This window comes from Mirounga angustirostris, unplaced genomic scaffold, assembly GCF_029215605.1.
Source record: "Mirounga angustirostris isolate CCGP_5_RB_7025 unplaced genomic scaffold, mMirAng1.0.hap1 SCAF_4, whole genome shotgun sequence".
NCBI classification, from domain to species: Eukaryota; Metazoa; Chordata; class Mammalia; order Carnivora; family Phocidae; genus Mirounga; species Mirounga angustirostris.
In genome coordinates this window covers 93,029,577-93,044,250 of record NW_026991712.1, presented here as the reverse complement: position 1 = coordinate 93,044,250, position 14,674 = coordinate 93,029,577, and positions in this window count along the sequence as shown.

The following is a 14,674-nucleotide window of genomic DNA, read 5'->3' as shown; positions in this document are numbered from 1 at the left end:
TACAGCTGTATAATACTCCACTGTGTGGATATATCATAATTCTTTCAATCATTTCCCGCCTGATGGACATTTGATTATTTCTCAATCTTTCGCTCTCTACATAGTGATTCAACGAATGGCCTTGAGTATCATCTTTTTATATTCTTGCCAATATATCTTTGGGATAGAATTTTAGAAATGAGATTGCTGGGTATCTGTAATTTCGTATCACCAAGTTCTCTTCCACAGAGGGGGTTGCTCAGGACTCTCAATACCAGCTTCTCCTCCCACCTGCTGCTTTGTCGAGCACCTCTTGGAAGCGTGGCCCAATGACTTGCTCCAGAATTGCTAGTATCTAGGGACAAGCTGAAAAAGAGGGAGCATCACAGGGTCACATGATGGCAGGATGGCAAGGGCCCTGAGAACATCTAGAATGCAGGAGCATTTGTGAACCCCACCCACACATCCAAGGCTGCCTGGAGGTCATAGGACTTTATTAAAGAATTTTATTTTTTATAATTTTTTTTTAGATTTTATTTATTTATTTGAGAGAGAGAGAATGAGAGACAGAGAGCATGAGAGGGAGGAGGGTCAGAGAGAGAAGCAGACTCCCCGCCGAGCAGGGAGCCCGATGCGGGGCTCGATCCAGGGACTCCAGGAGCATGACCTGAGCTGAAGGCAGTCGCTTAAACCAACTGAGCCACCCAGGTGCCCCTGGAGGTCATAGGATTTTATGATCTATCTCTGAGTTGGGAGATGTTTAATAACGATATTAATAATTTGAACAATAGGAGTGCCTAGGTGCTCAGTCAGTTGAAGAGCCAACTCTTGATTTTGGCGCAGGTCGTGATCTCAGGGTCATGAGATCAAGCCCCAAGTCTGGCTCAGTTTGGAGTCTGCTTGAGATTCTCTCTCTCTCTCTCTCTCCCTCTGCCCTTCCCCCAGCTCTTGCATGCTCGCTCTCTCTCTCTAAAATAAATAAATAAAATCTTAAAAAAATAATCTGTACAATAAATGTAGTGAGGAGAATGTGTAAGGCTGGTAGCTATACCAGACGTGCCCAAGGGAGGAGGGGAGAGGGCCTCCAGGCCCCAGGACCAGAAGGAAAGGACTCAGCCCTTCTCTTCAGGGAGATCCTGCCATTCCTCTGAGCCATATGTTCTCGCTCACAAACAAAGCCAGTAAACCGGACAGCGGCTGCTCAGGACTTAGCTTATTTATAGCACAAACTACTCTCCCCCTCGCTTCTGTAAAAATTGTGTGAAGAAAACAGCCCAGCGGGTTGGACCGTGTGGCCATCTGTGACTCTGTTTCCACAACAAATGCCTCACAGCTGCGTGTCATCTGCTGGGTTCCCGTCAGCACTGCTCGGGCACTTGAGCTGATGGCATTCAGGGTGCAGCTGGGGCAGGGCCAGTGGAATCCCAACCCTCTGTCACCTCATCCCTTCCAGGAACAGCCTGATGCCAGGACAGCCCCTGGAGGTCACCCTACGTGTTCCTGAGAGAATGAAGAACAGTTCCATGACCAGAGTCTGCAGTGCCTGGGGGTGCAGATGGCCCTGGGATATCCCTAGCAGGTACCAGAGTCTGTAACAAGGCTAGGCTCCTTTTCAAGGCCTGCAGAGCCCAGGGGTGCAACAGGGAACAGCAAATCCCCACTCTGTCAGACGCAGCGAGAGTACACTTCAAAATATGCCTCTAACTTGAAAAACGCAGGAGACCAATTTTATGCCATGTTGTATCACTGGTTCTACTATTTCCAGGACAATGCTATTGTTTTTAAATTGTGAGGTTCATGCTCCATTGTAGAAAGACAAACTCTTCTGAGCAGTCAGGCCCCTTGCTCTGATGTGCTCATCGGAACTCAGGCAGCCAGCAACCTTTTCCTACCCTCAGGCACTTGTGATCAGTCTGGGAGCTGTGAAGAAAGGGTAGCCAATGGACTCTACCTTCCAGCAGCTTCTATACTTCCTGCTGACTCCAGCCCATCAGCAGGGTTGGTTGGGGTGCTTTGCACATGCCCAGGAGGAACCAATTAGATAGGGAGCCTTTTGGCATGTCACTGACAAGAAAGGATTTGGAGACGCCATCCCGGCAGCTGGGACTTGGCCGGAATTGGTAGCCCCTCTGCCAAATGTGATCATGGCTACAGCCCAGGCGGGGAGCGGGGCATTTAAAACCCCCATTCCTTCAGGTGCAAGAACCTCTGGAGATACAGACCTGGCTTGAGGATTCGAGTAGTTACGGTCGGGCCTGAAAGCCCAGGTGACCACCTCGCTTCCTCTCAGGCTAGGCCACGTGGACAGAGGAGCTCAGCACGAGAAAGCAGAGGGACTGCACTCAGAAGATCACTGGCCTGAGGCTCTTGGCCGAGAGCTCAGCTGACCCATCTGTGAGCCTCACTGGCCTGGAAGAGCAAAGCCTCTCTTGACTCTCAGCCCACTTGGCACTTGCTCTCATCTTCTGTTCTCAATTCCTGATCTTGTACCCAGGATCTTTATCTGCTTCTGGCTCCTTTGATTTGGCAAATTGTCAGATTCTAGCCTGTTGGTCTTCTTAAAAGCATTACAACTGCAGTCCATGCTCCAGCCCCTAGCTGTGAAGGACGGCGTCTCCACCCCTACAGTTCGGCTCCCTCCCTCCGCGCCGCCCCCCCATGACTATCCCCAAAAGTCAGGCAGCAGTCAGCTTTCACATCTGTTGCAGAAGAGACCTGGGCACTGAGCTGTTGGAACCCTGGGTCCCCCCCCCACCACCACCACGTGGTAGAGGGGGAGCACTGGACCCTGCAGAGGCCAAGTCCGGAGAGATGGGCTTCCTGACTCAGGCTCAGAGCAGTACTGGACCTTCAGACCCCAAGGCTCTCTGAGATCAGGGCTCATCTGGACTCTAAGCTCTGCAGTGAAAACTCAGGATCTCAGTAATGGCGTCCCTCTGTGCTGCTTCCTGCCTCACATCTTCCTTCCAGGCCCCTCTCAGGGCAAAGCCACCCTCCAGCTCTGTCTGTCTCCCCCACCACCCCATTCCTCAGTAGAGTGGTAGCCTTTCAGGGACTCAGGAACATCTAGGCCCCAAACAGACCCAGGAAACCGGACCACTTAGCCTCTGAGTGACTGCCCTGGCCCCGGCTCTGCTGGTTGTCCACAATGAGTAAATCAACTTCAGCCAAGCTCTGTATAGTTACTAAAGATGGGTTACTCCACTGAAGATCCAGCTTGGCATCTTGGCCCCTAATTAAGCCCCGTGCCTGCTATCTGCTTGAAGAAAGGGCAGAAAGCAATGCAGAGCCGCTGAGACTCCCTGAAAGAGGGACATCCCTGTAAGGGACATCTTGGCCTTTTCTCTCTAGGCAACCCACCCACAGCCCCCACCTGGATAATGGAACTGGTTGTGAACGCTCAGTACCGGACACTCAGTAGCCACTATGGGCCAGGCTCTGTTTTAAGCACTTGACAAATATTAGCTCCTTTAATCCTCATAACAACGCTGTGAGGTAGACCCTGTTCATATGCTTAGTTTATAAAGAGGACATTGAGTCACAGAGACATTAAGTAAGTTTCCCAAGGTCATCGAGCTGGTAAGTTGCCGAGGCAGGGTTCAAGTTCCAGAAGTTTCACCCTAACCGCAATGGCAGAGGCTAGGAGACAGCACCTGGCATGCGACAGGTGCATGGCAGGTGGTACTAGGTTAGTATTATCACCTCATTAAAGTCTCACCTCTTCCGCCTTTTCACTGTGCAACACTGGACTGTGATAGAGCCGTCATTTGGTCCACGGCCAGTTCTAGCCAAGTAGAGATACACAACTCTACAAAGTAATTCTGAGTCCCTCCCTGAGCTTTGGCTTTCCTGGACTTCATAGGAACTGGTTTGTCTGGAGATCTATAACAGATCATGATCTCTAATTTTGCTGAGACACAAATCTGAGTCATGTGTGCTACTCGGAAGCTCGTTTACGAGCACTGGTCCCATGGTCAGTGGGTGAGCCGGGCCAGCTGCTAGGTACCTGCATCACATCTCGGCTCTGTTACCCTCCATTTGCTGTTGTTTACATAGACCCTCTCATGAATGACAAAAGCTCATGTTTCTCTATGAAACATGAACGCCACAAGAGTGACAACTGCTGATGCCGATAGCAAAGAGATTTAGAAAAAATCATTCATTCCTCAAAATAGGAGCCATCCACAAATTAGGGAGGACATCAGGCTGCAGAGACTCAGATCTCTGCCACGAACAAGGTCACCATAGGCTCTGTACAAATCTAAGAATAAGCAGTTTGTGGATCTCTAAAAAGACCTGTCTAGAACACTGTGCAAAGGCTGAAGAGGTGTAGCCTTCAGGTGAGAGAAGATTTAAAGAGAACAGGGGACATGTCAGAAATAATAGTCTATGGATGTCTTTGCAATCTTGAGAATATACCAAGACCTGGGGATCTAAGCTTCATGAATACAAAGGATCTGCTCTACTTAACTACAGTGCTTGGTGGGAGTTTGGATGCAGGAATCCCTTTCTCTTTTTTTCCAGAAAAGAAAGCAAATGGGAGCATCTCTGGACCATGAGGGTCCCATGATGGAGCAATCTGGGCTAACACTCTCCATAACCCCTCCCCAGGCACAGGCAAAGGCCAGCCCAACTCTCCTCCCTGACCTTCCATTTCCCCAAGGCAGCCCAGGCACCTACTCCAAGATTGTCAAGTTTTCAAGTATGGCCATTCAACACTTGGTCTCAGATTTCCTGAATTCCCCAGCCTGCTTTGTCCTCTGTTCTCCAATCTTTGGGGTTCCTATGGGCATTCTCAGTATAGAAGGGGATCATCAGAACTGCTTCCAGTGGGAGTTGATATTTAACTTGCTGGGGTGCTAACATCCTTGGCATTAGCAAGGAACAGTAAGAGCAAAGGCATCACTGAAAACAAAGACAACCAGTGAGCTATTTTATGCACAAATGGTCCCTTTGCCACCCTCATCAAGCTGAAAACAAATATCCTAAAATTATTGGCTAGCAGCCAATGAAGTTAAATATCTAATTAAAAATGAACTAGAACTGTTTTGAAATCGAACATTTCAAACATTTGCCAGCACAAGCATGGTGAAATTGGGGCTTTTAATTGAGTAGTAGCAGCAAATAAAGTATTTACAGGCCTCAGCAGAAATAAATGCATAGGGGCTCATCTTTAGGGAAAATGCACATATGGTCATTTTAGATCCACCCCGGTGGTTGCTTGATGCCTCCAAGGTAGAGAATGTGCCGGGAGCGCAGAACATAGGGGAGGCATCATTTGTCGGGATGCAGAAGAGCACAGCCCAGTGTTTCTGATTGTGGTCATTCTTACTAGAGCAAGGAGAATGCTGTACATGCAACTCATAGGGACACCAGAGTCTCTTCTTAGTGTAAGTATGTCCCAAATATTGCATGGGACATACCTATACTAAAATTTTATTTGTTGCTTATCTGAAATTCCAACTTAACGAGGCACGCTTTATTTTCAGTTGCTAAATCTGGCAACCCTAAATCCAAGATAGGCAAATAATCCTCATGATCTGGAGAGTAGCTGGGGGACCAGCAGATGAATGGCTCAAGTGTCACAAGGGTGTTCGATGAAAACTTGGGCTTCTGTTTCTTCATCTGAAGAATGGGGAGCATGATACTTTACTACGTACAGTTATCCTGGTAAGGATCATCAGTGAAGTCATAAAGCACCTACCTGCCACATTTTATGTACTCAGGACATAGTAGCTGTTGCTGATGTGTGCAGGGCCTGTAGCCAATGAGCAGCCCACTGTAGGCCCTCAGTATGAGTCAGTTCTTACCGCTGAAGGGAAGAGAGCCATTAGGTAAGAAGGAGTACCATTTATGAGTATCTACTATTTACCAAGTACTTTATAACATTATTTTAGATAAGCCTCATAATAATCCTACAAAATAGGTACTATCACCATCCTTTCCTGGCTATGGAAACTGAAGCTCAGAGAATTTAAGGAGTTTACCTAATGTTCCATTACCTGTAGGAGGCAGAGCTGGAGTCCACACCTGCTTAACCCCAAGTCCTGTACTCTTTTCACTTTATTGTCCTGCCCCCCTCACTGGATTCCAGGCAGGGATGATCCTGCTAGAATAACAGATTACCCTGTTTGCCACCAAACTAACTTCTTCATCTGAAGAGTTTTCATCTCCGATTATTGGGGGGATTTCTTTTTCCTGTGGGAACACGGCTGTGGTCTCATGATGAAGTCGGGGGAAAATGGATTTCGAATTTTTGAACTCACTTTACTGTCAACCGCCCTGATATACCTGTTTTGCATTAAGTGACGGACAATGGTAAAATTTTAGGATCCGAAAATGCCAAATCCCTTTGGGCGGCTGGCGGGAAGCTGTATGGTAAGTGTGGATCCTTTACACACTCATGTTTCGGTCTGTCCTCACACACAGCCCTCCCTGTTTTTTCATGGAAGCAGGAGGGTCTGTCGCTCCTTTCCCCTTTACGGGCTGGACTGGTAAGACCAGAATATAAAATGGCAGGCAGGAAGGCAGCCATGCTGGAAAGAGATCTTCTGGAGGGCCACACTTAGAAGTCAGCATTGCTTTTAGCAACACAGGGATCCCACGACGGGTCCCCCCAGGCAGGAAGAGTCCCTCTTTTTGAGGGCAACCATGATCCTGCAGGAGTGAAGGCATCAGGGAGACTTGGCACAAGATGTAGGAGCTAGTGTCGTGCCAACCATGCCCAGAATGGGAAGTCAAGACACAAAGGCCAACCCCGTCCACAGGGGAGAGAACTTCCCATCAGTCACACTTAAAATACTTCTCCCTCCACTAACTTGTTTAGTTGTCTAAAAGGTCAAAATGGGGGCGCCTGGGTGGCTCAGTTGGTTAAGCGACTGCCTTCAGCTCAGGTCACAATCCCAGGGTCCTGGGATCGAGTCCCACATTGGGCTCCCGGCTCAGCGGGGAGCCTGCTTCTCCCTCTGACCCTCTCCCCTCTCATGCTGTTTCTCTCCTGCTCACTCTCTAATAAATAAATAAATAAATAATCTTTAAAAAAAAATAAAAAATAAAAGGTCAAAATGTGGGGACATGGCCCCAGTGATAGCCAAGTGTTATCAGCCTATGCATTCCCAGTCAGACTTTATCTTCAACTTCTTTTATTTTGTTATTAATCAAAACGTCCCAGTACTAGGGGATTGTGCCCTAATTCCATTTAATTTTGTACTGTGATTCCGGATCGGGTGGACAAAGAAGAACCGTCAGCCCCTGCCCCTCACAACAATAAGTTCCTAGAAAACCATTTGACTGATACCCTCTGCTCTTCCCTCCTTTCTTCTCTCTCTCTGATCTCTTTCCTTTTCCTCTCCTTATACTGTGTCAGCGAAGCTGGTCTTTACGAGGGCAATCCCAGCCCTTATACGGATTTCACATCCCCTCTGAAGCCCTGTCGGAGTTGGTTCCGGTCTCCTGCCTTGGGCTGGGAGCCCTGTTCCGGCCCCACTGCTCAGGCCCAAGGGTGCTCCCAGGCCTGCAAGCTACTCCTCTGCAGGCCAACTTTGTGTCTGAATGTGGAGAGCTGTTTACCCGTCTGCAGGCCCAAGGGGGCTTATTTGCACAGAGCTCTGACCTAAGCAGAGCTGGTTCCAAGCCCCAGGGGCCCCAGGAGGGCTGGCAAGGCCTCCCTGCGAGGGCACAATTAGGGCACTGTGGAGAGCCATTGTTGTCCAAGTCAGCTCCCCGCTTCCCAAAACAAGCCTCTGACTCCATACCCAGCCTTTCCGCTTGTTTATGTCAGCAGGTTCTCGAGTCTGAGATTTCCCCAGGGAGCTAAAGCCTTCACGGCAGAATTATATTCATCGTGTGTTTATGTGGGAGGCAGATTCTGAGGCGCCCTCTCGGACCGTGTCTCTGAGCTACCATTCAGGGCCAGATGTGGAGACACAAATGGGCACCGCGAGGTCTGGGCTTACCGGATGCTCCTTTCTTGTAGCCCCGTGATTCTGTAGCTTCAGGGGCTGCACAGGGGGTGCAGGAAGAACGCTGAGCTCCCTTTCTATCTGCTTTCTATCTGGTTTCATTTTCAAGGGATTCCGAAGCCTTAGCAATTTGGCATGTGGTGGAGCACATGGCTGTCCTTCTGCAGAGGTTGGAGGGAGGAATGATGGGCTCTGGTTTTGTTCTTATGTTGGCATAATTGGTCTACTTCATGCTCCCCAAGTGTGACTGGGATGAAAGGGCGGGCTATCTAGCACAGAACGTTGCTTTGGGTCTTTAAGTTGGAAGTGGTAGCAAGGGATGTTGATGGTCATTGAATACATGATATCACATTTCTCTTCCTCTTTCTTCATGGACATGTGATGGCAGTGGCAGTCGTGGTTGGGATGATGGCGATGAGGTGGGTGGTGGAGGAAGAGGAAGATGAGGAGGAGGAAGAAGGGGAGGAGGTGTGGTAGGGAGAACAACACATTTCCAACATTATTGCTCCTGGTTCTGAGACCTCTTCTTGGGCCAAAAACATCGCCCAAATGGCATCTCTTTCCCCTTGGTGTTCCACTAACTCTGATTTTCCTAGCACTCAGAAACACTGAGTTTTTGTGGACAGTGGCAGGACCTGAAATGAGCCGAAGGTAATCATTTCTCAGAGAGCTTCCCAGGATCAAGGTTGCTTGGAGAGAGTTTGATCATCTGTATGGGTCATTACTCCTTAGCTCACTTTAGCAATCTTTAGCTACAGAAAGAAATACCAGTGAGGACTATAGTACTTTGTACCCAGTACCTACTTGAGAAAAAGCATGCACTTTGGAGTCGTCTAGATGAGAGTTCAAACCACAGGCTTTTCATTTCCTAGGACTTTCTACTCTTAAGCCTGACTTCCTCTTCCATGAAACAGAACACCACCTACCTCACAAGACTGCATGGATTACATGAGACAGGGCCTGGCACATAGTCAGTTCTCGATACAGGTCAATGTATCGAGATGGGGTCCAAGGCAAAATCACGATGCTGGAGGAAGTTGTATGCTCACTTTCTGCTTCTCCTTCCTTGTCCTAGACCTCTGCCAGAACCAGTGGGCACTTCCTGTCCTAAACATTTTTCAGGAGCCACGTTTTCTTTTATTAAGAATCATCCTGATTCCTGTGACTTAGGATAACAAAGCTTCGGACATCAAAACAACCGTTTTTAAAGAAAGAGGGAGAAGATTGAATGACTCAATCGGTTGTTTTTTCAAATGCTGCCCAACTGTTTTTTTCCACTGAAGGGGCTGATATTTTGGCGGACTGAACTATGTGAAATGATTCTATAACTTTTTTTTTTTACAGTGTCAGGATGTTTTCCTTGATGTCTGCCCCAGGTTCTCCTTGCTTATGTCATTCCATCATACCTACTTACGCCGTCTGATACTGAAATAAAACATCTAGATTCTACCACTTGGATTTGTACCTTTCAAATATTTATAAACCATAGTCATGACTTCATATAGCCAATCCTATACATATTTAATTTCCCTTTATAAACAAATCCTATTCTCCTTAAATCATTTATTTCCTCTTCTGAAATCTTTCCAGAGTTGCTTTTGCCTTAAGATGAAGAGATGCCCGTGGGTGGAGAGTTATTAAACAGACTTTAAAAAGTAGTTGTTCTGGAACCTGGGGTATGTATGAAAAGCACAGATTCCCTGACCTCATCCCCAGTGATTTGGATTCATAGTCCTGGAGTATGGACCCTAGCAACCCATGCCCATACATGCACGATCCCCAGGTAACTGTCATGTGGGTCCCCAGTACACCACGCCTGAAAGCACAATGTCACATCACAGTTGGTATGGTAAAGTGAATAATAAGCCATTAGGTTCCTGCTTTCCAATTTGCAATCACATGCAGGCCTATCTTCCTGAGATTTCATCAAGACTTACCCTGATCGGAGTTTGAGTGTCCCGAAGCCCTTCAATCAAATACTCCCCTCGTCTTCGTTTGTGACTCCAGATGCCCAAAATATCCATTAGAGATCTGGCCAGTTTAACTTCTAGAAGGCTCTCCCATTTCCTGGCTCTCCAGGTTCTGGGTTGAGGGGCGAGGGTTGTGGAGGGTGGATTTCACAGCCACCTCCGCTTTCCTAGAAGTCTAGCAATTTTCGTCCCGTAGGGTTACTGTTTCCTGTCTCTGTTTTTATAAGAATATAACTCCCATTAATATTTCTTTGTATTTGTACAGCACATTGTGCTTCACAAAATACCTTAACTCCCATGATTTCATCTGATCTTCACAACAGCTTGGTTTCCATTTTCCAGATGGATGAGGAAATGCTCAGAGAGAACAAGTAACTGGTCTAGGGATTTATAAAAAGTAAACAGAGGACCCAGGACTTAAAATGACAGATTCTTTCACCACCTCTACCTTATGATCACACTTTTCCAGGCTGTTGTATTATCAAACCTATACTCTCTGAATGTTGCTGACTAGTAAATAATATGTTTGCTTCATTTAGGTATCTGTTACTCAACATAGCTGTTTGGGGTGAACAGGACATATTTAAGGAGGGTATTGTTAACCTACCACTTACAGCACTGATGTCCACAATAATAGAATAGCTCATAATTCCTCTAAGCTTTATTTTGAAAGCTAAAATGAAAGACGGTGGCAGTTTATCATGTTGCAAAGAATAAACTTATTAGCCTCAAGGGTTCAGCCCACAAGGAATGCTTTGCTGGATGGACCCCATTGGCAGGAGAGGGAAGAAAGGGGGGCTCCTAGTTCTTGGATGAGGCCTAAGGCCATAGGTATAGTTTTCCCAGGTTACTATCAGTCAGTGGATCATAATTAATTAAAAGTATTTATTGGAGGGCACCAGGCTGGCTCAGTCAGTAGAGCATGCAACTCTTAATTTCAGGGTTATGAGTTCAAGCCCCACACTGCGCATAGAGTTCACACATGCAAAACAGTATTTATTGGACACTGGTTGTATCCGAAGTGCACATATTAGATAATATTAAAACAATATAAAAGCAATATAAGAGAATCCAAGCGCCAACTGACTTGTGAGTCTTTGAACTTCCTGTTCTTTACCATCATTCATTCATTCACAGAATAAATATTTTATTGAGCACTTATCATGAACCACACACGTGACTGTTTCCTGGAGCTATATCACAGTGGACAAGACAGACCCATCGCTGCACACAAAGCTAATGGCGTAGTAGGGGGTATACACAATCCAGGGGGCATAGAGGCAGTAAGGGAGATGGGCAGGGTGTCATGCGTGCACTCACAAGGGGCATCCGGCCAGCCAGGACAGAGTGGTCCTTGCCAGGAAGCTGCATTTGCATCGGAGGCCCATTGCTCTTAAGTGGGTTGTAGATTGATTTGGGGTGGCCTGCAGGGAGTGTGGGGAAGGGCACCCTGGCACACTGAGGGCAATAGGGCATCCTTGTTTTACACTTCTACTTCACTCTGCCTGAAACCTTTTCCTCCCCTCCCCCATGAGCTAAATTCTAGTGTCCACAGGTCTCTAGCCCTCGCTGTACCAGGGTCACGTCAGACGGTCCAGCACTGTGCATGGCGGCATTCCGTGCACATCCCGTGCACATCCTCATCGGCCTCACAGTGTCCCCTAGCAGGTTGTATAAACCCATGCCTTCTTTACCGTGCACTTCTTACTCAAGCACACATATTCCTGAGGGGTGCACACGGCCCTCACCTGCTGTGTCTGGTTAATGTCTAATAAGGAAGCCATCTGGGAATCACCTGGAATCACTAATGTGATTACCCCACCCCAGTAAAGGCTAAATTATTTAGGAGCTCCTAGCAGTGGAGTCTATCAGAAATGTGAATTGAGTCAGAAAGTTTCCATCAAAAAGCTGCTTGGTGGCAGGGGTAAAACCCAACAGGGTCAGGATTGGAGGGATGGGAGGGGGCCAAGTCAGACAAGTGCCAGCTCAGAGTCTATCTTTTTAAAAAATTTCTGACAGTTTGTTCTTCATATGGTTTTCATTAATTTTGATTTTTTTATTTATTTAATTTATTTTTAAAGATTTTATTTATTTATTTGAGAGAGAGAGAATGAGAGAGAGAGAACACCTGAGAGGGGATAGGGTCAGAGGACGAAGCAGACTCCCTGCCGAGCAGGGAGCCCGATGTGGGACTCAATCCCGGGACTCCAGGATCATGACCTGAGCTGAAGGCAGTTGCTTAACCAACTGAGCCACCCAGGCACCCAATTTTGATTTTTAAAAAAATATTGTATTAATGCAGCAATTGCTGTTCTTGGTATTGACCCAAAGGAGTGACAACCTGCACACAGGTGTTTATAGCAGTTTTACTGATAATTGGCAAAACCTAGAAGCAACCAAGATGTCCTTTAGTGGGTGAGTGGATAAATAAACTGTGGTTCATCCAGACAGTGGAATGTTAGTCTGCACCAAAAAGTGGTGAGCTGTCAAGCCATGAAGAGACCTAGAGGAAACTTTAGTGAGCATCACTAGGTGAAAGAAGCCAATCTAAAAAGGCTGCATACTGTAGGATTCCAACTACATGGCATCCTGGCAAAGCAAAGCTATGGAGACAGTAAAAAGATAGTGGTTGTCAGGAATTGGGGGGCAAGAGAGATGAATAGGTGGAGCACAGATGATTTTTAGGACAATGAAGAAGCTACTCTGTGTGATCCTTCAATGGTGGATACATGTCATTATACATTTGTCAAGACCCACAGATCGCACAACCCCAAGAGTGAATCCCAATGTCAACTCTAGACTGAGGGCGATAATGGTGCATCAGGGCAGGTTCAGCTATAACAAATGTACCCGTTGGTGAGGGTGTTGACAGTGGGGGGAGGCTGAGCATGTGTGGGAACGGGGATATACGGGAAATCTCTGTACCTTCTGTTCATTTTTGCTGGGAACCTAAAACTGCTCTAAAAAATAAAGTCTATTTTATGGTACAATAAAAATGTTGCATTAGGATAGCATTGATTTTGCTTACTGAGGCTTTTTATTTTGGGCCCCTCCCCTCACATTTTGTGCCTGCCCTCCTCACCAGAGGCCTCACAGGGTCTGTCTTCCAGGACACGGGTTTCAGGGGCTACTCAGACTCCCGTGCATATGGGAGCCTGATGTCAGCAAGTACCTGCACTGTGCTGCCAATCCATAAGGCTCCCCCTGCTTCCCCGACTCTCCTGCCTTTGCAGCTCCCCTCCCCTCCCCTCCCCTGCCCACCAGCAGGCTGAGCAGTCTGCATAAAGCTCTTCCAGCTGCTTCTCCCTAAACTCTCTCCCCTTCACACCGTCTCACCTCTACATCTACACCCAAGCTGTGTTCCCTGTACTCTGCTCTACCTACCTCTCCTCTCCCTTCCACTCACGACTGACTTATTTTTAACAGAAGAAGTTTTTAAATGCATGTCTGCTATGAATCTGTCATTTGGGCAGGAAAGGACAGGCCCAGTTGTGAAATCAAGACAGCTCCCCCGTGGAAAAAGACTCCAAATCCTCTACAGATCTCTCTTCTGTTTCATTCCCTCAGGAGTGTCCCCTGGACCCCACAAATGGTTGCAGAACAAGAATATGGGCTGAGTGCAGAGGGGCCATATTGTCCCATCTCTCGTAGCTTCCTCCCCACCACGTGCTGGGCGCACGTTCCAATCCACAGGCTCGGATGATTTCCACACATCCCTGCGCTGCTCTCATTCGGCAGAGAACCAGAGGCACTGGCAGATGAAGGTACCTCAATCAATCCCACAACCGATCAAGGACAGACCAGAGACTTAAACCTAAGTTTTTTGACCCTCAGTCCTGTGTTCATTCTATTACTCCATGAACTCTCCCCTCTACCACCTCCAAAGCCCCACACCCTCCTCCAGGAAATCACCTGATGGTTGGAGGACTTAGCACAGGCCAAGACTGGCATTCTAGACAGCAAACTTTTAGGTTTAAGAAGGTCAAGATATGGGGCGCCTGGGTGGCTCAGTCGGTTAAGCGTCTGCCTTCAGCTCAGGTCATGATCCTGGGATCAAGTCCCACATCAGGCTCCTTGCTCAGTGGGGAGCCTGCTTGTCCCTCTCCCTCTGTCCCTCCCCCCTGCTCATGCTCTCTCTCTCTCAAATAAATAAAATCTTTAAAAAAAATTTTTTTAAAAAGCTCAAGATTCTCCATAGGTCCCCGTAGACACATGCAACCACCGAGAGAAAACTCTCCCACTTCTTCCCTCGTGCATGAATTTATTCAGCAACTTCTTTCCAGCCCCTCTGCAGAGGCTTTAAAGATGCCTACCTGAAGCACTGTGGGAGGAGGAAATACATGTACCAATCCGGTCTCTGCGACAGACTGCTGTGCACTTTAAAAACACAGACAGAACACCAGTGAGTATGTGTGTGTGTATTATGTTTCTCAACTGAACATCCTCAGAAGCTAGGGACATTCGTTTTCCACCCCAGCACGCAGGCTTTATGGTCCCGGAGCTGGTGGGAGGACAAAGGCCAGCAGAGAGCCCATTGTTCTCCTTGCCTTTGCTGATAGCATGAGATCAGCTCAATAATGATGGCAGATCTCCAAGACCAAGCAAAAGAGCAACTGGGGGTACAGTAATGGGAAGCGGTAAATTGTAGAAGGTAGTTGTACTCTAACCAACAGAAGTTGTGCATTTTCTGGGAAGCTGAAGTGCTGAATGCTTGAGTGCCTAATGGGTTTGGAGGGCCCAGTAAGTGTGTGGGGGTGAGTGCCA